Here is a 27,516-nt window from a genome sequence, read left to right on the forward strand (position 1 = left end):
ATATCTCCGTATTTTCTGCAGTAGCCTACCATGGGGAACCTTATCAAACGCCTTACTAAAATCCATATATACCACATCTACCGCTTTCCCCTCATCAACCTCCTTCGTCACCTTTTCAAAGAATTCAATAAGGTTTGTGAGGCACGACCTGCCCTTCACAAAACCATGCTGACTATCCTTGATCACATTATTCCTATCCAGATGTGCATAAATCCTATCCCTTACAATTCTCTCTAAGACTTTGCCCACAACAGAAGTGAGACTCACCGGCCTATAGTTACTAGGGTTATCCCTACTCCCCTTCTTGAACAAGGGAACCACATTTGCTATCCTCCAGTCTTCTGGCACTACTCCAGTAGACAAAGAGGACATAAAAATCAAGGCCAATGGCTCTGCAATCTCCTCCCTTGCTTCCCAGAGAATCCTAGGATAAATGCCATCAGGCCCAGGGGACTTATCTATTTTCACCTTTTCCAGGATTTCCAACACCTCTTCTCTACATACCTCAAAGCCATCCATTCTACTTATTTGTGACTCAGTATTCACATCGACGACAATGCCCTGTTCCTGAGTAAATACTGAAGAAAAGTATTCATTCAGTGTCTCCCCAATCTCTTCCGCCTCCACACGCAACTTCCCACTACTATCCTTGACTGGACCTATTCCTACCCTAGTCATTCTTTTATTCCTAACATTCTTTTAGTGAACAGAGATTGGCTTGTGTCTCTATTTGTAAATTTATAAAGGTTGAACTTTTTTTGCAGTTTTCTCAACTTGTCACCTGAAAAAAATTTGTATGCAGAAACCCTCAGGTCTCTGCCTTAGATTGCATCTGTCATTTAGAATCATAGAGCTTTCACAACATGGAAAGAAGCCCTTTGACCCATTGTGTCGATGCCGGTCATCAAGAATCATTTATTCTAATCCTATGTTCCAGTGCTCCTGTCTAGTCTTGATTGCTATGGTGTTTGAGTGTTCATCTAAGTAGTCCTTAATTTTCTCGAGGATTCCCATCTTTGACTGCCCTTTTAGGCATTGAGTTCCAGATATCCTTGTTCCTTTGGGTGAAAAAGATTTTCCTCAAATCCCTTTAAACCTCCTGCACCTTACCTTAAAATTGTGCTCCCTGGTTATTGACATTTTTGTCAAGGGGAAACATGTTTCCCTATTTGTCCTATCTATGGCCATCAGAAATTTGTACCCCTGAGTAATTTGTACCCCTCAATCAGTTTCCCCTTGGGCTTTCCAGCTCTATGAAAAACAACCCAACCTATCTAGAGTCGATTTGTACATGAATTCCGTCAACCCAGGCAACATTCTGATTAACTTCTTCTGCCCCTTCTCTAAACTCATCACATCTACCACATAGTGTGGTGACTACAATTGCACACAGTACTCCAGCTGTGGCCTAACTATATACAGTTCCATCATAACCTCCTTGCCATTGTATTCATTGACGACTAATGAAGGTAAGTATTCCATATCTCTTTTTAACCACCTTATCTACCACATATGTTGCTGGCTTCAAGGAACGATGGACATGCATACCAAGGAACCTCTCCTAGGATCCTACCATTCAACTCCCTTGCCCTCCCAAAATGCATCGCTTCACATTTTTCCACTGTTCAGCCCATCTATAGTGTCCTGTAGTCTAACTCTTTCTTTCTCACTATTTAACACACCATCAATTTTCATTTCAACTGCAAAAATACTGATCAAACTTCCTACATTTATGTATAGATCATTAACATACATAATAAACAGCAAGGAACCAGATATTGAACCATGTGGTACTCCACCTGGATACAGGCTTTCAAGCACAAATCCCCATTGACCATGGGCTCCTCCTTTTGGCACTCAGTCAATTTTGGATTCAATTTGCCAAATTGCCCTAGATCCCATTGGCCCTGATCTTGATAACCTGTTGCCATGCAAGATATTGTCAAAAGCCTTACTGAAGTTAATGTAGACTACATCACCTGCACCATTCTCATCTACACATTTAGTCATTGCCTTGAAAAATTCAATCAAATTTGTTTGACCCGATCTCCCTTTTGCAAATCCATGCTGACTACCCTGTATTAATCCTTGCATTTTCAAGTGGAGATCAATTCTGTCCCTCAGAATTCTTTCCAGACATTTCCCTATCACATATCTCCTCTTCAGTCAACTTTATTTTCAAGTGTCATATCATCCACAAAGATTAAAATGAAAACATGGATGTCAATTTGGTAGAATGTGTGATTTCATGTTTGATTTTGTTGTTGGGACAATCAGAGATCAGCTGAGGCAACTTTTGGTTCTCAGACTGATCCCAGCAACTAATGGAAGGTGGACACTAATGACCTAGAATTTCTGTTCATGGTCACTATCAATAGCCTACACAGAAAACCACAAGGTCAGAAATGAGCCGACTTGTAATGTTCTCTATTATCAAGTAAATTATAAGATTTCAGTAGATTCACAGATAAGAATATTCAAATGAGAAAGGTACATCAACCTAAAGTTACCCATCATTTCAATCACATCAGCTGAACAATGGGAAATTTGAATTGAGAGCAGGAGTTGTTATAAAGTGATTGGCAGCTTGATCTTTGAGTGACTTTGACTTGGCACCATGTGAGAGTGGACACTGGGAAGTTGTGTTTCCTTGCTTATTATAAACTTGATAGGGCAGAATTGTGCGCTCCAGGACACCTGAAGGGAACCATTTGAAAACTGTAATGCCCTTGATGATGATCTCAAGTACCATGTGTATAACAAAAATTAAGTTTGGTTTCAAGGTTCTTCTCTCCTTAAAACCTTACCAATTAAGATAATCCAGTGTGCATCTTTAAGTCCTTACTGTGATGTCCTCCATCCATTTATTTTTGTAAAATGTTTATTTTATATCATAAGGGATGCTATCTGTTACAGTCAAAACTGGTATGGTGAACTAATTAGAATGGCCCACATAAGGAGTATCAAAGAAAACTATGCAGCTCAGAAGCAAGGTCAACAGGATAGTTGCTCATTATGTAACACAGACTTTTGAGACCATATGTAATTATGGGCGAAACATCATATCACATAACACATATATATCTCTCACCAACTAGGCAGTCATTCCCATAGAACAAACTCAAAAACAACTTGTGCTATTCTTGGAAGCCCTAGTTATGCTAGTGCATCCAAAGTTTCAGAGAAAAATATTTTGATAGGGTCAGATCATAAGAGGTGGGAGGAAGCTGGTGTGGAATGTAAATATTGGAATAGAGCTGATGAGTTGAATGTCCTGTTTCTATGCCATACATTCTTTTCATTAGTCATTTTAGCTAAGCTCCTAGGCTGAAAAACTCCAAATAACCTGTTCATTCCAACTAATCAACAATTAAACTAAATCCTTAATTTTCACTGGTATGATGTAATTTACAGAGAGATAAAAGCAAGTGACAATCTATCTTAAGTTCCTCAAATCTAGCTTTTTTAAATGAAAGCCTGAGAAGTATTATTTTACTGTAAGGAAGCTTTAAGGAAATGAGCCTGTAACACATTCATTAACAGCCTGGAGATCTAGAATCACATTGACAGGAAGACATCGGGTGGCGTTCATTCTACTAAATATTTCTGTATAACATCACATACTGTACACTATAATCTTTGCCCTGATTTTTTTTAATAACTTGAATGTATAATGTAAAATGCTGACTGTGTGACTGTATACTTGAAGTGCATAATGTTGATTTCCAAGGGATGGATTAATAATTTTAGAAAGATGACACGAAGATTGCACAACCAAGGGCTGAGACTGAAATTATGTGGAAGCTAGAAAGAGCCCTGTTAGCAGAATTGTCAAGCATCATGTAACAGTTATTAATAGCAAGGGTAAGATTATTCACATGAGTCAAAAGGACACCATCATGAATACATAACATGCTCAGTTGGTATTTATTTGGAAGAATCATATTTCAGTTTTCTAGAGATAAATAATGTTTTAAGCATATTTGGTTCTTTTATTGGACTACACGAAGATTGTAAATATTCTTAAATGTCAGATCAGAATAAGTAATTAGAATGAATAAGATTCAGTTGATCCTCTCACCAGCAGCTATGAGAACTTACAGACTATCTTGTTTGGTTTGAATTTATCTGATGATTTGATATCTTATTGTCACGTGAACTGAGATACAGTGAAAAGTATTATTTTGTGTGCTATCCAAACAAATTGTACCTTACGTAAGTACATCAGAGTCATGGAAAAGAGTGCAGAATATAGCATTACAGCTATAGAGAAGGTATGGAGAAAGATCAACTCTGATATGTAGAAGTCCGTTCATCAGTCTGATAGGTTAAGAAGATGTTTAGCACACACATCTTCATTTCTCAGACTTCATTGCTCAGAGTATAGGAGTTGAGACGTCATATTGAGGTTATACAGGACACTGGTAAGGCCTCTTCTCAAGTACTGACTGATTGATTTATTGTTGTCAAATGTACCAAGATACAGTAAAAAGTGTTGTTTTGTGTGCTATACAGACAGATTGTATTATGCAAAGTGCATCAGAGTTGCAGAACAGAGTGCAGAATACAGTGTTACAGCCACAGAGAAGATGTACAGTGAGAGAGAGAGAGACAGATCAGAATTAATATTTGAGACATCCATTCAAAAGTCTGATAACCAACTGTTCTTGAATCCATTATACCTGTAATCAAACTTTTATATCTTCTGCCCAGTCGAAGAGGGTGGAAGAGAATATAACCAAGGTGGAAGGAGTCTTCGATTATGTTGGTTGCTTTCTCAAGGCAGTTGGAAGTGTAGATGGATTGTATGGATGGAAGGCTGGTTTGCGTGATTGACTGGGTTGTGCTCACAACTCTCTGTAGTTTCCTGCAGTCTTAAGAAGAGTAGTTGCCAAACCACAATGTGATACAATCCAGACAGGTGCATCTATAAAAATTGGTAAGAATCCTCATGGATGTGCCAAGTTTACTTAGCTTCCTGAGGAAATAGAGACATCGTTGTACTTTCTTGGCTGTTTGGTCGATGTAGGTGGACCAGGACAGATTTTTGGTGATCATCATTCCCATAAACTTGATGCTGTCAATCACCTCCACCTCCATACCCTTGATGCAGACAAGTGTGTGCCCTCCACTTTGCTTCATTAGGTCAATGACGAGCTCCTTCATTCTGCTGAGGGAAAGATTGTTATCTTTACACCATGCCTCTAACCACTCAATCTCTTTCCTGTATTCTGTCTTTGTTTGAGATCCGACCGCCAATAGTGGTATCATCACCTGTAAATGGAGTTGAGATGGAATTTGGCCATACAGTCATGAACTGTATGATGTGCAGGTTAGGTGAATTGGCCATGCTAAATTGTCTGTAGTGTTAGGTAAGGGGAAATGTAGGGGTATGGATGGGTTGCGCTTCGGCGGGTCGGTGTGGACTTGTTGGGCCGAAGGGCCTGTTTCCACACTGTAAAGTAATCTAATCTAATCTAAAGTAATCTAATCTAAAACTATTCCTGGTTTTGGTCGCCCTGTTATAGGAAGCATATAATTAAGCTAGAGAGGATTCAAGATAAATGTACTGGGATGTTGCTAGGAATGGAGGGTTTGAGTTACAAGGTGAAGTTGGATAGGCTGGAGTGTAGGAGATTGAGGAGTGACCTTATAGACGTTTATAAAATCTTGAGGGGTATAGATAAGGTGAATGGCAGGTGTTCTTTCCCTAGTGTGGGGGATTTTGAGACTAAGGAGCATATTTTTAAGATGAGAGGAGAAAGATTTAAAAAAGACACGAGGAGCAACTTTTTTACACAGAATGTGGTTTGTGTGTGGAATGAACTGCCAGAGAAAGTGGTGGATGCAGGTACAGTTACATTTAAAAGACATTCAGATAAGTTCATGAACAGGAAAGATTTGGAGGAATATGGGTAGTCAAGCAGGACTGGTTTAGTTTTGTATTTATGGTCAGCACGGACTGGTTGGACCAGAGTGTCTGTTCTGTGGTGAATGACTGTGTGACTTTATAACAATGGGGAAGAAGCTTTTCTTGAATCAGTTGGTATATGTTTTCAAACTTTTGTATCTTCTGCCTGATGGAAGAGGGTAGAAAGAGTATAATCTCTTTGATTATGTTGGCTGCTTTCCCAAGGCAGCGAGAAGTGTACGGAGTCAATGGAAGGAAGGCCGGTTTTCGTGATGGACTGGGCTGCATTCAGAACTCGGTGTAATTTCTTACTGTCTTGGGCAGTGCATTTGCCATACCAAGCTGTGATGTATCTGGATAGGATGCGTTCTGTGGTACATCTACAAAATTTGGTAAATGTTATTGTGGACATGCCAAATTTCCTTGCCTTCTGAGAAAGTAGAGGTGTTAGTGTACTCTTTTGACTGTAGCATTGATGTGGATGGACCGGGACAGGTTGTTGGTGGTTTTTACTCCTAGGAACTTGAAGCTCTTCACTACCTCCACCTCTGCACCATTGACACAGACAGTGTCCTCCATTCTGCCACTTGAAGTCAACAACCAGCTCTTTTTTTGTTTTGCTGACATTGAGGAAGAGATTGTTGTCATTACACCTTGCCTCTCTACCTTTTTCCTGTACTCGGTCTCATTGTTGTTTGAGATTCAACCCACTATGGTGGTGTCATCAACAAATATATGAATGGAATTGGAGTTGAATTTGGCTGCACAGTCATGAGTGTATAAGGAGTATAGTAAAGGGCTGAGTACACAGCCTTGAGCACCGGTGTGGAGGATTATCATGGAGGACATGCTGTTGCCTATCCTTACAGATTACGGTCTGCGGGTCAGGAAGTTGAGGATCCAGTTGCAGGGGGGGGTCCAGAGTCCTAGGTCTCAGAGTTTGGAGGTGAATTTGATTGGCATTATGGTGTTGAAGGTGGAGCTAAAGTCTTCTTGTTATCCAGATATTTCAGGGTCACGTTTAGGGCCAGGGAGATGGCATCTAACGTGGACTTATTATGACGGTAGGCGATCAAACTAGTCTGGGAGTTGAAGTAGATCTGTGCCATTACCAACCACTCAGAGCACTTCATAATGATGGATGTTAGAGCCACCGGGCAGTAGTCATTGAGGCACTTTGCCTGAGTTTTCTTTGGCACCAGCTTGATAGCGGTCTTCTCGAAGCAAGTGAGAACATCAATTCAGAATAAGAAGTTAAAGATATCTGTGAATACTCCTGCCAGCTGGTCCGCGCAGGATCTGAGTGCATGGCCAGGGACTCCATACAGCCAGTTGCTTTCATGCGTTCACTCTCAAGAAAGCTGATCTGACATCTGCAGCTGTGACTGTGGGTACACGTGCACCTGAGCTGTTGGGGCAGATGACATCATTTCCTTGACGTTCTGTTCAAAACAGCCAGAGAATGCATTGAGCTCATTAGGGAGAAATGCATTGTTGTCAGCAATTGTACTTGAATTTGTTTCATAGCCCGTTATACCATGTAAGCCTTGCCACTTTCAAACTGTGGTTGTGTAGTTAGTCTGGGACTCCAACTTGGCCTGGTATTGTCTCTTGGCACCCTTGATAGCTTTGCGAACATCATACTGAGATTTCCTGTACAGGTCAGGCCCACTTGACCTGAATGCCTCAGACCTGGACTTCAACAGGGAGACCTCAACTCAAATCAGAAACAAAACTAGAAATTGCTGGAAAAGCTGGCAGGTCTGGCAGCACCTGAGTAGAGAAATCAGAGTTAACATTTCTGGTTGAGTGACCCTTCCTCAGACCTGCAGAGCAGTTCCAGCAATTTCTAGTTTTATTTCTGATTTACAGCATTTGCAGTTCTTTTGATTTTTACTGAGGCAGATGTTGGCCAGGAAACATGTTATGTTGAAGTGGCAGGCAGCTGGTGGCTCAGGGTCACATAGTCTGCTATCATACATTGTTAGCCACTAACAACCTCCATTAATAGCTGCCCACCCTCCTAGCCAGATTGTTATTAATTTAGATTAGATTCCCTATAGTGTGGAAACAGGCCCTTCGGTCCAACAAGTCTACACCGACCCTCCGAAGAGTAACCCACCCAGTTCCATTTCCCTCTGACTAATGCACCTAATACTATGGGCATTTTTTTTTTAGCATGGCCGATTCACCTGACATGCACATCTTTGGACTGTGGGAGGAAACCGGAGTACCCGGAAGAAACCCATGCAGACATGGGGAGAATGTGCATTCTCCACACAGACAGTCACTAAAGGCTGGAATCAAACCTGGGACCCTGGTGCTGTGAGGCAGCAGTGCTAACCCCTGAGCCATCGTGCCGTTATCCACTCCTTTGTCTGTTCTTCTCACTCTTTGGGCTCTATCTCCACCTATCATTTACGCCTTACTCCCTTCCCCCACCCTATCCTCTGCATATAAACTGACATTTTCCTAGCTACCATCAGTTCTGACGAAGAGTCACTCAACCCGCAACATTAAGACTGATTTCTCTCCACGGATGCTGCCAGAACTGCTGAGCTTTTCCAGCAATTTCTGTTTTTGACTCAGATTAACTTCTTTGGCATGCAGTCTTCTTTCTACATGCTTACATTTCTATCTCCTGAGAGTTTTTATGTGTATTTAAACAAAGGATGTTTTAATTCAAGTTAATAATATTCATTTAATTAAAATATTTCTTCTAGCACACCTCTCAAAAATAATATGTCAAAAGTCCTAAAGCAAATTCATAATTATGGCATGATTAATGATTGGTAAACTGTCACTTATCTGTTAATAATAAAGAAGAATTTGCAATTATATTGTGCTAGTCATCATCTAAGTGCATCCCAAAATGCTTGAAATCCACTTAATTCTTTATTCACCTCCTCCATCCATTTAGAAGGTGCACACGGTTAGAAGGTAGAGGAACCACATCACAAATAACAAAATACAGTAGGTTAAATAAAAATAGAAAATGTTTGACATTCTCAGCAAGTTTGGCAGCATCTGTGGAGATAAAACTGAGTTAACACTTCAAGTCAATACCGTAGTTGAAATTGGGAAGTCAGGGATTAAGCAGATCATAAATAACTACCAAGTGGGAGGTGCAGAAAGAACAAATGTAAAATGTGGAGGTAGAAAATAATATAGAGGACAGAATGATTAACTGATAAAAGGAGATGCACTCCAGAGCATTTGAACCCTACCCGTCCAACCGCAACGAGGATAGAACCCGCGCACCCAGTCCTGACCTTAAACACCGCTAATCTCCAGATACAGCTCACTATCCTCCGCCATTTCCACCACCTACAATCAGATGCCACCACCAGAGATATATTTCCCTCCCCATCCCTATCTGTATTCTGCAAAGACCATTCCCTCCATGACTCCCTCATTGGGTCCATGCACTCCACCAACCCACCGTCCACACCCAGCACCTTCCCTTGCCACCACAAGAGGTGTAAAACCTGAGCCCACACCTCCCCCCCCCCCACCTCCATCCAAGGCCCTAAAGGATCTTTTTACATCCAGCAGAGATTTTCCTGCACATCCAAGCACCTTATCTACTGTGCTCTCGATGTGGTCCCCTCGACATTAGGGGGACGGGATGCCAACTCGCGGAATGTTTCTGGGACACATGCACCAAATAACCCCACCACCTTGTGGCCGACCACTTGAACTCCCCCTCCCACTCTACCAAGGACATGCAAGTCCTGGGCTGCCTCCACCACTAAAACCAAGCCACCTGATGACTGGAGGAAGAACGGTTCATCTTCAGCAATAGGACCTTTTAACCACATGGCATCAGCATCGACTTCACTCGTTTCAAAATTTCCCCTCCCCCATCTCATCCCAGCTCCAACCCTCCAAATCAGCACAGTCCTCTTCACCTGTCCTACCTGTTCATCTTCCTTCCAACCTATCCGCTCCACCCTCCCAACAATGTATCACTATCACCCCCCCAACTGCATTCACCTATCACCTCCCAGCCCCCTTCTCTCCACTCCCCCAAATTCCTGATGAGGGGCTTTTGCCTCAAACGTCGACTCTCCTGCTCCTTGGGTGCTGCCTGACCTGCTGTGCTTTTCTGGCACCACACTTTTTGACATGAAAAAGAGTAATGATGTAAGGCAAAAGGAGATGTTAATAGGACTGGTAAAGAAGAGGTGTGTCTAGAGGAGATGTAAACAACATTACCAACAGCTGCTGTCCAAAAACAATGGTGCAATACTGAGGACATTAAATTTATGAATTTAGTGATGAGATTGGAGCACTGTAACGTGCCTAATTGAAAGGAAAGTGCTATTGTTATAATCCCTGAGGGTAAACACTAAAAACTTACTTACAAAATGAAGAAATCACAACAAGGTATAACTTTTTAAAACAGTTACTTTAATTTACAATGATTCCAGATTACATTAAATGTAAATTGACTGTGGTGATACAGTAGCTCAGTGGTTAGCACTACTGCCTCAAAGCGCCAGGGACCTGAGATGGATTTCAGCCTTGGGCGACTGTTTGTGAGACTTTTGTACATTCTTCCTGTATCTCCGTGGGTTTCTTCCAGGTGCTCTGGTTTCCTCCCACAGTCCAAAGATGTGGCAGTTAGGTGAATTGGCCATGGGAAATGCAGGGTTGCAGGGATAGGCTGTTCAGAGGGTCTGTGTGGACTTGATGGGCCAAATGGCCTGCTTATACATTGTTGAGATTCTATGACTATAAATAGACAAATATTACTTTAAATAAAAAGGCAAATTTCACATTAAATGGTCAATACAGCCATTATATATCGTACAGGACCACGAGTACCTGAAACATAGGTGACACCATCGAAAGGTCCAAAGTTTTCCAACTTATATTTGGCATGTCAGTTCTTTCACTTCCCCACTCAATTAGTTCAGATCCTGATTTGTGTTCACCGATATTTGTATTCAACCCAAGTTCCTGAAGGTGGTCATCATCTTAAATGCACAATTCTGCTGAACCTCCTTTGGTAGGTTTCCAACAATCTTGATGGCACAGGTTCTTTCAAGTCTCCTTTATCTGATGCTTTTAATAACCCGTGTGAAATAATCTTGTTGGTTCTAGCAACACTAAAACAAAAGCCATACAATTTTTCAGTTTATAATCTCCGGTCTAACCCGATCTGCCTTCCTGTCCAGTTTAACTGCATTGTACATGTACGTGTACGTTTTCTGTTCTCGCCCTGTTGCAGCTCTCATTGTGGTTTGGCAACACAGCTTTTAGTTTCTTATCTTTTTTCCTTTTTATACAGCTTCAAGATTAAGAAATATCATGTCACATGGACCCTTTTACAGTTGATGCAAACACTTAAAAGTGTTCTTCAAACTTATTTTCAAATTTTTATTAAACATTTTAAACAAATTGCAAACCTTTCTTAACATGCCTTTTCTGGGTCATTGGTTGTTACATTGTTGTTTGACCTTAGTTTCACCTTCATTATAGCATTGCAGGAGGCTAACATCATAGACACCAGTGTGGAAAGTAAAAACTTAAAATGCTGGAAATAAACTTCATGTCTGGCTGCATATGTGGAGAAATGAATTGAGTTAATATTTCAGAACTGTGATGTTTCACCAGAACATCAGAATTGAAATATTAGCACCATTTCTCTCCAAAAAAACTGACAGAACTGCCAAGTAATTCCAGCATCTTTTGTTTTTATTTCAGATATCCAACATGTGCAGAAAGAGTTTTTCTTTTGAGACCAAAATGAGATTAGGTCAAATAATTAAAAAGTAAAGGCTCACACCCACATCACTCTGGTTTTGAGAAGGCTCTTTAACTTTCTGAAAGCCATATCAAATTCAAAGGCTGACGGCTGGCTGAATCATTACTCTGTACAGTACGTTAGTTAGTACTTTTTTGTGACCAGAACCTAAATTATGCCCAATAATGTAGATTTTTAAAAATGTTCATAGATAAGAATAATTTAATTCCTTCCAAGTTTCATTATGAGATAAACAAAAGTGAGTTCTACTGTGGTTACCCTACCGACAAGTTGAAAGCTGTGTTTTAGTAAGGCTACTATTTTAGCTTGGATTAAACCACCGGAAAATTTGGTTTGATTTGCATCTCCAATTCATACTTCTTTTAACCAGGATTTGCTTCAGGTTTGCATCCTTGCAAAGTTTAGTTTTTAGATGTGTAAGGCCAGTGTTGGACTGGGATAGACAAAGTCAGAAGTCACATGACACCAGAGTCCATCAGGTGATGTCACCTGACAAAGGGGCTGTGCTCCGAAAGCTTGTGATTTCAAATAAACCTGTTGGACTATAATCTGGTGTTGCTTGACTTCTGACTTTTGCAATTTATTAGGGAATATATTTCGTAAATTTGAAGAAATTGAGAATAATACTCAATTTGTTCACATGTACAAAGGGGAAGGAAATAAATGTCATCTAATACTCATTGTTAAATAAAAATCACACATTTACTTTTGTGGCTTAAGATTTTTGTTTCTGAGGGCTCCAGGTGATTTCACATTTCTGTTATCCAATTGAAAGAGCGAGCAGGCAACCTACTGGCAGGACAGTGCCAGTGCTGCTCTTGATGTATCCAAAGGGCGGTATTTTCGATTGGGAGAAAGAGAGGACTGCAGATGCTGGAGACCAGAGTCAAAAGGTGTGGTTCTGGAAAAGCACAGCCAGTCTGGGAGCGTCCGAGGAGCAGAAGAGTCAATGCTTCGAGCATAAGCTCTTCATCAGGAATGTGCGGGGGCACAAGGGATCTGAGAGATAAATGGGATGGGGGTGGGGCTGGGGGAAGGTAGCCGAGAATGTGACAGGTAGATGAAGGGGGTGATGGAGATAGGTCGGAGCAGAGGGTGGAGTGGATAGATGGGAAGGCAAATGGACAGGTAGGACAGTTCAAGAGGGTGGTGCCGAGATGGAGGGTTGGATCTGGGAAAGGTGGGGGGAGGGGAGGGGAGGAAACTAGTAAAATCAACATTGATCCCATGTTGGATGGTCCCAAGGCGGAAGATGAGGTGTTCTTCCTTCAGATGTCGAGTGGATAGAATTTGGCGGTGGAGGGGGCCCAGGGCTTGCATGTCCTTGGCGGAGTGAGATGGGGAGTTGAAATGTTCAGCCACAGGGCGGTGAGATTACTGTGTGTGTCCCAGATATGTTCTCTGAAACGTTGTACAAGTTGGTGTCCTGCCTCCCCAATGTAGAGGAGACCACATCGAGAGCAATGGACACAGTAGATGACATGTGTGGAGGTGCAGGAAAATCTCAGTCTGATGTGCAGGAATCTTTTGGGGCCTTGGATGGAGGTGATGGGAGAGGTATGGGCACAGGTTTTATATCTCTTGGGGTGGCATGGGAAGGTGCTGGGAATGATGGGTTGGTGGGGGGTATGGACCTAACAAGGGAGTCAGGAGGCAATGGTCTCTGCGGAACGCAGATGTGAGTGGGGAGGGAAACATATCTGTGGTGGTAGAGTCTGTATGTAGGTGGGGGAAATGGCAGAGGATGATGCATTGTATCCAGAGGTTGGTGCAGTGAAGACCGGGGAGGGGGGAGTTCTGTCCTCGTTGTGATTGGAGGGTTGGGGTTCCAGGGCAGATGTGCGGGAAGTGGAGGAGATATGCTGGAGGGAATGGTTGATTATGTGAGAGGGGAAATTGTGGTCCTTACGTGGGGTGTTCTGGAGTGGAATTGGTCCTCCTGGAAGCAGATACAGCAGAAGTAGAGGAATTGTGAATGAGACGGAGCGTTTTTAAAGGACAGGAGTTGGGATGAGCTGTAGTCCAGGCAGCTGTGAGAGTTGGTGAGTTTGAAGTAGATGTCCGCGTTGAGTTGGTCGCCGGAAAGGGAGATGGAGAGGTACAGCAAGGGGAAGGAGGTGTCCAAGATGGTCCAGGTGAACTTGAGATCTGTGTGGAAGGTATTTGCGATTGGCTCAGGCAGATAGGTCCATTAATTTTTGATATCCCAACCCAATCAAGTCCCACCTGCCAGCACTCAGCCCATATCCCTCCAAACCCTTCCTATTCATATACCCATCCAAATGCCTCTTAAATGTTGCAATTGTATCAGCCTCCACCACATCCTCTGGCAGCTCATTCCATACACGTACCACCCTCTGCTTGAAAAAGTTGCCCCTTAGGTCTCTTTTATATCTTTCCCCTCTCACCCTAAACCTATGCCCTCTAGTTCTGGACTCCCCGACCCCAGGGAAAAGACTTTGCCCATTTATCCTATCCATGCCCCTCATAATTTTGTAAACCTCTATAAGGTCACCCCTCAGCCTCTGACGCTCCAGGGAAAACAGCCCCAACCTGTTCAGCCTCTCCCTGTAGCTCAGATCCTCCAACCCTGGCAACATCCTTGTAAATCTTTTCTGAACCCTTTCAGCATCCCACCCAGACCTATCCCCCTACCCTATCCCTGTAACACTGCATTTCTCATGGATAACCCACCTAGCCTCCATATCTCTGGACACAATGGAGCAATTTAGCATGGCCAATCCACCTAACCTGGACTGTGGGACGAAACTGGAGCACCCGGAGAAAACCCACACAGACATAGGGAGAATGTGCAAAATCCACACAGACAGTTGCCCAAAGCCGAAATCGAACTTGAGTCCCTGGCAATGTGAGGCAGCAGTGCTAATTACAGAGCCACGGTACCACTATTATGGGGATAAAGTGTGGATTTGGGATTGGTGGGATGCTCTTCGGAGGACCGGTGCAGACTCAATGGGCCAAATGGCCTGTATTCACTTTGTAAGGATTCCATGATTCTATGATTCTTGACTGCTGTTGGGTTGTAATAATTCAGGCAAGTGAATCTTTTCTTGGGAATGGTGATTGCGTGGTACCTGTATGACGCAATTACTTATCAGCTTAAGCCTGAAGGTTGTCCAGGTCTTGCTGCAAAATAAAACAATTGGTCTCTGAGGGAGGTTCTCCAATTTGTTGTGTGTAAATCACGACAAGTTATCTTTAATTCAGTTACTTATTAAGAAATCTCACAAACAATGAAGTACTGAAGCAATGATTTAACTTCATTGCACGTAGCAACCAAAATAAGACCCCTCAAGCAAGGAAGTTAAGCATTGCAACTCAATTTGGTTATTACCAGATTAGTGATGGAATTTAGCTATGATTCCAAACAACAGTATCTGGAAATGTAAAGGGTTCGATTCTTTTGCAGTGTTGTTCTTTAAGTTCTGCTAAGGGAGAGCTCTGGTGTTGGATTCTTATACAATTTTCTCTCATTCAAGTTGTGGTGTGACACTATTGATGATCCTATAGATTCTTTCATTCCTAACATTGATAACACTTCTGGAGACCTCAAGTCTGCAGCTTATCTTCTTAGCAGAATTAGCTCCCTGTTCCTTGTCACATTCAGTGTAAGGTGTTTAAAACAGCCTGTGCCAAAACTAACCCCTTTACTTCAGGACATTCCTTTTGCAGGCTGCTTTCATTGCCCATTTGTCATGAAGCAGCAGCTTATCAAGTAGTGGTACCTCCTCTCTCCCAGGAAACAGCTTGTTCATGTTGCTTTGACTTGTTCTTCCCGAGGATGGTTAATTAGCATGTTGCTTTTATTTCCTTTATAAAAATTTCTCCTGGTCCCTTTAATCTTGGGAAATAATTTATTCCAGAAAGAGTTATTGCCAATTCTCTTAATGCATGAAATATAAAAAGGATGTTGTTAAACTGGAATGGGTTCAGAAAAAAATTACAAAAATGTTGCCAGAACTGGAGGGTTTGAGTTATAAGGAGAGGCTGGATAGGCTGGGACTTCTTTCCCTGAAGCATTAGAAGCTGAGCGGTGAGTTTATCGAGGTGTATAAAATCAGGAGGGGCATGATAAGGCAAAGGGTCCTAAGGGACTTTTCACACAGAGGGTGGTGTATGTATGGAATAAGCTGCCAGAAGAGGTGGTGGAGGCTGGTTCACATACAATATTTAAAAGGCATCTGGAGTGGTGCATGAACAGGAAGGGTTTAGAGGGATATGGGCCAAATGCTGGCAAATGTTACTGGATTAATTTTGGTTGTCTGGACGAATTGGACTGAAGGATCTGTTACCATGCTGTACATCTCTCTGACTCTATGAAAAGCCAAAGTCTTTCCAAGTGTAGGAGAGTCCAAAACTAGAGGGCGTAGATTTAAGGTCAGAGGGAAAAGATTTAAAAGGAACCTAAGAGGCAACTTTTTCACAGAGAAGGAAGTGTGTGTATGGGATGAGCTGCCAGAGGAAGTGGCTACAACACTTAAACGGCATTTGGACAGGTACATGAATAGAAAAGGTTTCAAGATATGGACCAAACGCAGGTAAGTGGGACTAGATCAGTTTGGGATAACTGTTTGGCATGCATGAATGGACGGAAGGCTCTCTTTCCATCTGTATGACTCTATGAGGTTCTTAAAGTTCTGAAGTTTACATTTTCACAAGACTGATTCCCCCAAATCTTTAAACTCTTGGGCAAGTAGAGATACATTTGATCCACTCTTAACCACCCAACCCCTCAATTGTTGCAACGTGGTTAATTTGAAATGGATCCTTGTGGACATTTTTTCCCAAACCAAATTTATTTAGTTTTTGAACAGAACTGCTGTAACCAGGTTTTCTTGAATTTACAAAAGAGTGATTTTACCAGTTAGTTATTCCATGAACAAGTATTAATGCAATATATATAATACACAGTTTAGGATTAAAAAGTGAGACCAAAGAAAGATAAAAGTTTTTTAAAAAGTACAAACCAGTTTATGAGTCATTCTTGAAGAGTACATTACAAAATGTTGCGGTCATTAAACACTGTAGGGATTCTATGATTACAGTAGATGGTGCTGATAGCGTTGGCATTGGTAGTTGAGCAGTCTGTTCCAGAATTTGCTTTCTCTGATGCACTACAGCCATATTTTGCACCAGATTAACAACTGAGATCTTCCCTCAAATTGCCTTGAGTGGTTTAAATCTTATTGGCATTTACTATTTTGTTCCTTAATAGCTTCCAGCAGTTGCTGGTTTTACACTCTGAGTTTTTCTAAATGTTCCCAGCAAAGTTTAGTCCAGTTGGTTGTTTCCTTCGACTTCTGCTCTATTAACTATGTAGCCTTTTCACCTTTATGTTTCTTTTTGTTTGCTTTGGAACTTGGATTCCTTTCACCTTTTGATTTAATATATGTCCAGCTTGAGTTCTTTCACTGGACTGTGATTGCTGAAATTAATTACTGAAGGGGTATCTCACAAGTGATTTGCCGTCCTTGTGTGTAATTTTTTTTTGCAGGAATATTATTTGCTCCAACATTGCTTTGAGCTCATGCCAAAGTTTTTGTCGCTGCTCCTGTGGACTTTCATCTGTTTTATGTGTGCTGCTTCTTTTCTTTATCTTTCAGCACTTCGTTCATCTTTGTGAACTGAGCAGAATTAATCCTAAAGACTTTATCATCTCAGAAATGGTACTCCCAAATGTATTAATACCCTGAGGTTGTTGTTCAGCCTTTACCTCTTCAACTTTCATGTTCCTGTCCATAGCAGAGAGCTGAAACTTTAGCTCCACTACCACAGAAACCAGTGAATCATTCTGTTCTTCTTTCACGTTCAATTCTACATGTGTTTCTTAAACAGTCTGCTGCAATTTCTGTTTGTGTCTCTAATGTTGGACTGATTCCACTGGTCGTCTGATTCTGGATTGGATTGGTGTGAAATCATGGCCTGCTGGTATGCCTGCACTTGCTGGTCCAATCATGTCTACACTTTGCACTTTGCAGCACTGTTAATCCTGCACATCTAATGGTGAACAGATGTACACTAACAGTTCTACATTCATATGTGTAGTCATTCTTCCTTTATCTATGACTATTTAAAACAAAAACTCACAAAGGTACTACATTGGCGCATGTTAATATTTGCCAATATCAACTATTCATCAGTTTCTGAGGACAGATAATTTGTGATTTTGTAAACTCTTCAGACAAAGTGACAACATTGACATGTTCCACGAGATTGACAGTGTAAAAAGTGTTCACCAATATTTGACTCATTGTGTACACTGTCATATTCTGGTTTATGACAAGTATAAGATTTTAGTGAGAACTGAGATGGCCTTTGTTGGACTCCTCATGCAAGGAATGCCTGGGCCATTGTGTGGCATTTTGTAGCTGTGTCAGCCTTTGCCTAGTGCACCGACTGCACTAATGGCCGTTTTGTCACATGCCTTGGAAAATTGATTGAAAGCTGAGCATTTCCTTAGTCCATGCAAAAGGCCACATCTTCCACGTTTCTGCGTTTGGACTTTCTGGTGACTGTTTTGTTAGGGGACAATCTGGGTATGAATGAGTTAACCAATAAATCTACGTGAAGTTGCAGCTGGGATTAGAGTGAGGTAGAAAAAATTAGTTAACGCCATAAGCAATAAACCTATAAATCATTTAAGATTTATTTTTATTCAAGAAAGTAGTTGGGTTAAAAGAAAATGATTTAAACCACATAAACCCACTCAGATGCTGTTGCAGCAGACAATTTCTACGAAAATTCAACATGGCTGGAACAACATTAACCCTGAGGCTTTATTTGGAAATGGAATGTGAGGATGATCTTGTCCATGCTGAGAAAGACAAAGTAATGGGGTTTGTTCAAGTTTGAGAATGAAGCACGGGTTTCAAAGAGGAGATAAGATGATACCAGGGAAGATAGGGAGTAGTGGGACCAGAGGTAACAGGCACCTTGCCACTTTCGGGATATGTGAAACAACAAGGTATTTGCCTAAAACACACCGTTTTGGAATTTGAGTAATGTACTGTTCATGTGACTTACAATGTATCAATATCTGATAAATCCTCATTGAGTTAGAATCTTTTCTGGGGTAGACTCTCCCAACATTGGCTCAGTAAACTATCATTCCTCGAGGCTCCTGAGATTATTTTGTAAATAAAAACCACCACAATGAGTTTGTACTTAGGACCTCTGAGTTTCATTGACTTGTCAGGATTGCTTTATATTTATATCCATCCTTAAGTAGCCTGCCAAAGCTATATGTTTTTGATTTGCCTTGCAAGCCTTTCTGGAAAACTTCCATGGGGGCGGATGCAGTCACAAACTTAACAATTCTAGCTGTCCATTTAAAATATCACATAATGAGCCTTTCCTCTGCATCTGCTCACAAAGTAGCCTATAGATTCTGTAGGATTCTGTCTAAATTAAATAATTTCTAATTGATGAATATGGAGGTTCAAAGAGCTCAGCTTATAATGGGATCCATATCTTTTGGGGATCTTTTAGCTCTTTTACTGTTAATCCTGATGTATTCAGCCTGTACAGATTGTCATTTAAAGTTATTAAGTAAATCTTAATGAATTGATTTCCTGCATTAGGCACACCTAAATCTAGAAAATAAAGCTCTGAATGCTGTTTAAACATCTTAAATTTTGATAGAAAGTCTGCTGTTTTCCAACTTGATCTAGAGAATTTTGTGGATATTCTGACAATATGCTTCTGAGCTTCCCTTCCTTGCTATTTATCTGGCACACACTTACCTTTTTCAACTGAGATAAGCTGCCCTTTTAATAGGGATTTGGCTACAAGCTGTATTTTCAATACTCTTTGCTGTAATGAACAAAGACATTGAGCATTGTCTTCTGCACTTCAGCTTTCCATGACATTTCCTTTTTCTATCATAAGTTACAAACCTGGTACCTGGGAGCCCCGAATTAGTACCTCCATCTTCTAATATTTCATCTTGTTACTTGTACCTGAAAATGGATCAATTCTTTCATATCTCTAAGGCTCTCTGTATTTTTTCTTTTTAGAACAATCATGTCGTTTTTCAAAATATATATTTTTCCAATAAAAGCTATCTATAATCAAACTTATTATTATCTGAGCCTCGAGGAACAGATCAATGATAATTTAGAAATTGTCGACAATAGAACTTCAGTTTAACAGTAAAATTACAGAACCAATGGCTTTGTATCTGAGTATGCATAACATTCATAACAAAGCAGATGAATTTGACAGCTTAGGTAGAAATAAATATGGACGATCTGATGGCCGTTACAGAAACATGGCTGCAACATGACAAAAGTTGAAACCCAAATATTCAAGGGTTCATAACATTTCAGAAAGATATTTTGGAAATTTAGGTAAAGGTATCAGGGTAGCTGGGGTTTAAATAAGGATGACATTGGCACAATAGAGTGGGAAGACCTTACTTTTTTTTTGCTTTTTAAAATATTTATATTATTTTATAAAGTTATTGTCAACATGGATCACTAAACCAACAGCCTATTGGCAGCAATGATTATTAAGTGATGTTGTATCACATACACACAATAATCAAACTTTCTGGAAATACACAACGGACTTGTCAGCATCAAGTCAATGTTTCAGTGAGATCTTATCTTAATCCATGTGGATACATACTTTGAAAGGTTGTCCTGTTTTCATCCTATATAGATGTAGAATCAGTAGAGGTAGGGAATAATAAGGGCAAGAAGCTATTTGTGAAAGTAGTTTATATCTCTCCTAATAGTAACTAACCTATAGGGCAAGGAATATAGGAAGAAATATTGGGGGCTTGTGAGAAAGGTACAGTAATAATCTTCATTTAGATTTGCCAAATAAAGTTTGGCATGGGTAGAGGAGAAGGTGAGTTCCTCAAATGTTTTGGGACATGATTCTTAGAGCAGCAAGCTCTATTCCAGAGCCACCCTGTGAATAGGTTATTCTAGATCTAGTAATATGCAACAGGACAGGATTAATTAATGACCTTGTACGAAAGGCACCCCTATATACCATAACATAATAGCAATGGATTTCACTTTAAGATTGAGGGTGAGAAGGCTATGGCTAAGGCTAATGTTTTAAACTTAAATAAGGGCACTTTAGAAGGTATGAAACTGGCTAAAGTGAACAGGGAAACAATAAGTTTAACAATAGGTCAGTAGAGACATCATACAACCAATTAAGGAGATGAAAGAAATATAAAAACAGACAGTAAAAGTTTTTACAGGTATTTAGGAATGAGTGAATCTGGGGAAATCATGTTGAAAAATAAGGAAATCGCAGAAGAATTAAAGAATGTCTTTGTCTGTTTTCATTTTAGAGAAACATGGAAACACGCACATAGAAAATAGGAGTGGGAGTAGGCCATTTGGCCCTTCAAACCCGATCTGCCATTCATTATGATCATCCAACTCAATAGTCTGTTCTCACTTTCCCTGATATCCTATGATTCCTGTAGTCCTAAATGCTACATCCAGCTCTTCCTTGAAATCATACACAGTTTTGACCTCAATTGCTTTTTGTTGTAGCAAATTCCACAGACTCACCTCTCTGGATAAATAAATTTCTCCACATTTCAGATCCAAATGGTTTACCCTGTACTTTTAAACTGTGATCCCTGGATCAAAACCCTCTGAATGTCCAAATAAACCATGACCACTGGCTTCCCTTCATCTCTACCAGTTACATCCTCAAAAATTCAAATAAATTTGTTAAGCATTCATAAGCATTAAGCATTCACCTTTCATAAGTACGTGCTGACCTTGTCCAATTCCAACATTGTTTTACAAGTGCTATACTGTGCTGTTAAATCTTTTATAACAGACTCCAGTATTTTTTCCCCATTATCAACATCAGGTTGACTGGTCTGTAACTGCCAATTTTCCTTCTAATTCCCATTTTAATTAGAGGGGTTACATTAGCTGCTGTCCAATCAGTAGGAACTATTCCAGAGCTTATAGAATCTTGCAAGTGACCATTCACTATTTCTAGGGACACTTCTTTGGGTACATTGAGATGTAGATTATCATGTCCTGCAGGTTAATCAGCCTACAATCCCATCAATTTCCTCTTCACCATTTCTCTACTAATATTAATTATCTTCAGTTCCGCCCTCTCACTAAATCCCATGTTCCCAATATTTCTGGTATTATTTGTGTCCTCCTTTGTGAACACAGAACCAAAGTATGTGTTTATTTGGTCAGTTATTTCTTTGCTGCTACCCTGTTTCTGACTATAAGGGATATACATTTGACTTCACAAACCTTTTTCTGTTCACATATGTTTAGAAACTTTTACGGTCATTTTTTATTTCCCTGCAAGCTTACTCACGTATTTGTTTTCCCTTTCTTAATACAAATAACATCCAAGCAATAGTTGTAAGTTAAGACATGAAAGGAAGTACATAAAACAACTACAATTCATGAGAAGAATAGTAAGAAAAGTATTAGAAGTAAAAGCTGACAAGTACCAGTTCCTGATTAACAAGGTCTTAAAAGAAACAGCTACTGAGATAGTAGATGCATTTGACAAGGGACCACATCAAAAGTGACTGAACAAAATATAGGCTTGTGTTGGGTGTAGGGGGTAGAAAATCAGGATAAGTAGAAAATTGGTTAGTAACGAGAAAACAGAGAGTAGGCATAAGTTATTTTTTAAAATTTATTCATTTTGTGGGATGTGGGAGTCGCTGGTTGGCCAGTGTTTATTGCCTGTCCCTAGTTGCCTTTGAGAAGGTGGTGGTGCTGCCTTCTTGAACTGTTGCAGTCCAGCTGCTATTTTCAGTTTAGCAAGATGTAGTGAGTGGTGAGCCACAGAGATCAGTATTTGGGGCCTTAATTATTTACAATCAATGTTAATGACTTGGATGCAGGGGCCAAATATAAGTTTGTTAATTTTGCTGATGGCAGAAAAATTGCTAGGAAAGTAAGTTGTACAGATGTGATAAGGATAGAGAAAAGAATATAGATAGGTTAATTGTGAGGGCAAAATATTGTCAGATGGAATATAATGTGGGTAAAAAAAATGAACTTTCCCATTTTGGCAAAAAGAATGGAAAAGCAGCATATTATTTAAATACAAAGAGATTGTAGAACTCTAAGGTACAGAGGGATCTAGGTGTCCCAGTATATGAATAATAAAATGTTAATGTGGAGGTAAAGATAAAGTTGCCAGAGACGTAGAGGACCATAACGCTGCTAGCTCAAAAGAAAGAGATGACTGGTGGTGGTTTAAGCTGAGGGTCACAATGCCTCAGATGAAGGGAGTGGTTCAGAAGGAGAGTCCTTCGTGGTAACCTCAGCTAGTATGGGAATCATACACATGTTGTTAGCATCACTCTGCATTACTTACCAGCTATCTAGACAACTGAACTAACTATGTAGATCCTGCCTTCTCAACCTTGGCCCTAGCCTGAGGCATGGTGACCCTCAGGTTAAACTCACTACCAGTTATCTCTCTAATGAGAAAGCCCAAAAGGTCCTCTGGGACTCGAGCAACTGTACCTTTTTTCTTACAGCTTATATATATAAGGGATTTCCATTTAAGTTGGAGATGATTTTTTTTATCTCAGTGAGTCATAAGTTTGTGGAATTTTCTTCCCCAGAGAGCGATAGAGGCAGGGTCATTGAATATTTTTTTAGGCACAGGTAAATAGGCTGTTAACTAACAAGGGTAAACTCAGAGAATATCCAGGGATAGGCAATTTAGGCCACAAGCAAATCAGGCATGGCTAAATCGAATGGAAGAGTAGCTTCAGGTGCCAAATGGCTTATTCCTGCTATTAATTTGCATGTTCACATCTTCAGCAGATTAATGAAGACTAGAGTGCATAAAGGACACAAGATCTGGAGTCCTTGTTAACACTGAAATCATGAAAATAGGACAAAAATCCAAAAGTGTAGCATTCATTCAAAGGCAAAGGCTGATTCTTTCCAGTGTGGAAACTACATGACACTGACATTTTCAGTACAAAATAAACAGCTCAAACTTGAGCTTTCAAACATAAATGTTTGTGTTTCTGAGTGGTATGTAACAGAAGTTAAATGTATCTGCAGATTTGACTGGTGTAAACAAGGAAATTGTTGTTGGATTTTTGGTAAATATTTAAATTTTGCTTGCAAATCTTACTCATGGATCTGGAATGCCTCACAAGGAAATTAACTTCATTCTATCAGATCAAACAATTTATTGGTAAAAAATTTTTTTTGGTTTGTGAACATCTGAAATATATTAAGATTTTCATGCTATGTAATGAACCAGACTTTATAAAAAATCTTAAAGTAAGGGAGCACTTAGGAAGCAGTGATCATAATATGGTAGCGTTCAGTCTGCAGTTTGAAAAAGAGAAGGCAAAATCGGATGTAATAGTGTTACAGTTAAATAAAGGAAACTATGAGGTCATGAGAGAGGAACTGACGAAAATAGACTGGAAGCAGAGTAGAGCAAAAATGGCGGGAGTTTGTGGGTAAAATTGAGGACACTGTACAGAGGTTCATCCCCAAGAAGAGAAAGATTATCCGGGGAGGGCTTAGACAGCTATGGCTGACAAAGGAAGTCAGGAAATCTATCAAAGAAAAAGAGAGAGCCTATAAAGTGGCCAAGAGCACTGGGAAATCTGAAGATTGGGAAGGCTACAAAAACAAACAGAGGATAACAAAGAGAGAAATAAGGAAGGAGAGGATCAAATATGAAGGTAGGCTAGCCAGTAATATTAGAAATGATAGCAAAAGTTTCTTTCAATACATAAGAAACAAACGACAGGCAAGAGTAGACATTGGGCCACTTCAAACAGATGCTGGAAGCCTAGTGATGGGAGATAAGGAAATAGCAGGAGAACTTAGTAAGTACTTTGCGTCAGTTTTCACAGTGGAAGACATGAGTCATATCCCAACAATTAAAGGGAGTCAGGTGGCTGAGTTGAGTATGGTTGCCATTACAAAAGAGAAAGTGCTAGAAAAGCTAAAAGGTCTTAAAATTGATAAATCTCCTGGCCCTGATGGGTTACATCCTAGAGTTCTGAGGGAGGTGGCTGAGGAAATAGCGGAGGCGTTGGTTGAGATATTTCAAAAGTCACTGGAGTCCGGGAAAGTCCCAGATGATTGGAAGATCGCTGTTGTAACCCCCTTGTTCAAGAAAGGATCAAGGCAAAAGATGGAAAATTATAGGCCAATTAGCTAACCTCGGTTGTTGGTAAAATTCTAGAATCCATCATTAAGGATGAGGTTTCTAAATTCTTGGAAGAGCAGGATCGGATTAGAACAAGTCAACATGGATTTAGTAAGGGAAGGTCGTGCCTGACAAACCTACTTGAAGAGGTGACAAGTAGGTTAGACCGGGGAAACCCAGTGGATGTGGTCTACCTAGACTTCCAAAAGGCCTTTGATAAGGTGCCACATGGGAGGCTGCTGAGCAAGGTGAGGGCCCATGGTGTTCGAGGTGAGCTACTGGTATGGATAGAGGATTGGCTGTCTGACAGGAGGCAGAGAGTTGGGATGCAAGGTTCTTTTTCGGAATGGCAGCCGGTGACAAGCGGTGTCCCGCAGGGTTCAGTGTTGGGGCCGCAGCTGTTCACATTATATATTAATGATCTGGATGAAGGGACTGGGGGCATTCTAGCGAAGTTTGCCAACGATACAAAGTTAGGTGGACAGGCAGGTAGTACTGAGGAAGTGGGGAGGCTGCAGAAGGATCTAGACAGTTTGGAGGAGTGGTCCAGGAAATGGTTGATGGAATTCAATGTGAGCAAATGCGAGGTCTTGCACTTTGGGAAAAAGAATAGAAGCATGGATTACTTTCTAAATGGTGAGAAAATTCTAAAAGCCAAAGTACAAAGGGATCTGGGAGTGCTAGTTGAGGATTCTCTAAAGGTAAACATGCAGGTTGAGTCCGTGATTAAGAAAGCGAATGCAATGTTGTCAATTATCTCAAGGGGGTTGGAATATATAAGCACTGTTGTGCTACTGAGACTTTATAAAGCTCTGGTTAGGCCCCATTTGGAGTACTGTGTCCAGTTTTGGTCCCCACACATCAGGAAGGACATACTGGTACTGGAGCGTGTCCAGCGGAGATTCACACAGATGATCCCTGGAATGGTATGTCTAACTTACGAGGAACGGCTGAGGATCCTGGGATTGTATTCATTGGAGTTTAGAAGATTAAGGGGAGATCTAATAGAAACTTACAAGATAATACATGGCTTGGAAAGGGTGGATGCTAGGAAATTGTTTCCGTTAGGCGAGGAGACTAGGACCCGTGGACACAGCCTTAGAATTAGAGGAGGTAAATTCAGAACAGAAATGCGGAGACATTTCTTCAGCCAGAGAGTGGTGGGCCTGTGGAATTCATTGCCACAGAGTGCAGTGGAGGCTGGGACGCTAAATGTCTTCAAGGCAGAAATTGATAAATTCTTGATGTCACAAGGAATTAAGGGCTACGGGGAGAATGCGGGTAAGTGGAGTTGAAATGCCCATCAGCCATGATTGAATGGCGGAGTGGACTCGATGGGCCGAATGGCCTTACTTCCGCTGCTATGTCTTATGGTCTTATGCATTTAAGAGATGTTAAAACTTACTGCATTTCAGCTGTCGTGTTGGTACTTCAGCAAGGTGTTCTTTCCAAACTAATAAATTTAACAAGAAATTCAGAGATAAGTATCTCATAACATAGTCAAAATATATTAGTAATTTAGTTTTCTATATCAATATGCTATTTGAAAATGATGCAAACCTGTGTCTGCTAAAGTTCATTCAATTTGTTTTGATGCCGTAATGTTATCCAGAGTGCTTCCTTTAGAGTTAATGTGCACTTTAGTGTAATTACTACCTGTTAAATTTATTTCTATTGCAAAACACTGGTCATATTTTATCATGGCTGTGCAATGGGATGTTGTTTCTGGTTTGTATTGTCTCTCATTGCAAAATCCATTTTGATAAGCAAGCTTAGTTTGATTTTACTTGTAACGTATGCTTGAGGAACCAATCATCTTATGTGTGGCATAAGATTAAAACTCTGCTAAAATGTTACAGCACAGTTTTGAATGTTGATTAGAGGGTGTTACATCCCCTTCATGCCAGAAAATTTGAGCCTGAATGGACCATCTTCCTTCTTGCACCCAGATTATTCTGCAACAAAATCCTATCCACTTGTTCCTTGGGTAGAATATGTTACTTTAACTTGTTTCAACAAAATAATTGTAACTCTGTGCTTGATTTAACAGACAGAGACTCTTGCCCATAAATTGCCTGTGATGTTTCAGATAGTCATAGATACAACTTGCCAGTCACAGTTATTGGTTGGTTCATGGAGTCTTTACCCCTTGATTATGTTGATTTACTCATTTATGAAGAAGCTGTGAAAAAAAACTAGCAATTATGATTCAATAAAGTAATTGAAAAAGCCACCAATCAACTTATATAAGATCGAACCGTAGCCTAGTTTATGGTTGGCCTTGTGGATTGATGTTACAATAGGACCTATAGCAGGATCCTTCCAGGTCAGTAATAAATATATTTGCCAGCAAGCCAGCCTGGTGTTTGTGCTGTTTGAAGTAAGGAACCAATGTCACACTTGCAGGAGAAACTTTTTTTTCACGTGAAAATCACACACTGTTTAGGAAGGAAACATGGCTTTTAATCTTTTACAGGATTACACAAGATTGCAAAGAATCCACAAAGCCATCAAAGACTCAACGTCAACCATCTGGCCTAAAAATAACATTGGTTAAGATTGAGCAGTTTCACTCAGGAAACCTGCAAATCCAGATTTCCCAAAATTCATGGAGCTCTAACTCCATCTTTGTAATTTATCAAATTTCCCATCTGGA

At 40.5% G+C, this 27,516-nt stretch overlaps 1 protein-coding gene and 1 long non-coding RNA gene across 3 annotated transcripts in view; one reads left to right on the plus strand and one right to left on the minus strand.

Moving 5' to 3' along the window:
* Window positions 1-27,516, plus strand: part of LOC122553248 (shieldin complex subunit 1-like) — an 86,668-nt gene that overhangs the window by 26,049 nt on the left and 33,103 nt on the right. The window lies entirely within an intron of this gene.
* LOC148149054 (uncharacterized) lies at window positions 10,304-11,159 on the minus strand. Its single transcript, XR_015758317.1, has 2 exons — window positions 10,742-11,159; window positions 10,304-10,648 (listed from the first exon to the last, which is right to left on the minus strand). It is a non-coding gene; the product is annotated as an uncharacterized LOC148149054 (long non-coding RNA).

Source organism: Chiloscyllium plagiosum, unplaced genomic scaffold (genome assembly GCF_037043375.1).
Source record: "Chiloscyllium plagiosum isolate Xiang-an unplaced genomic scaffold, Cpla_swu_hap1 HiC_scaffold_10, whole genome shotgun sequence".
Taxonomy (NCBI): Eukaryota; Metazoa; Chordata; class Chondrichthyes; order Orectolobiformes; family Hemiscylliidae; genus Chiloscyllium; species Chiloscyllium plagiosum.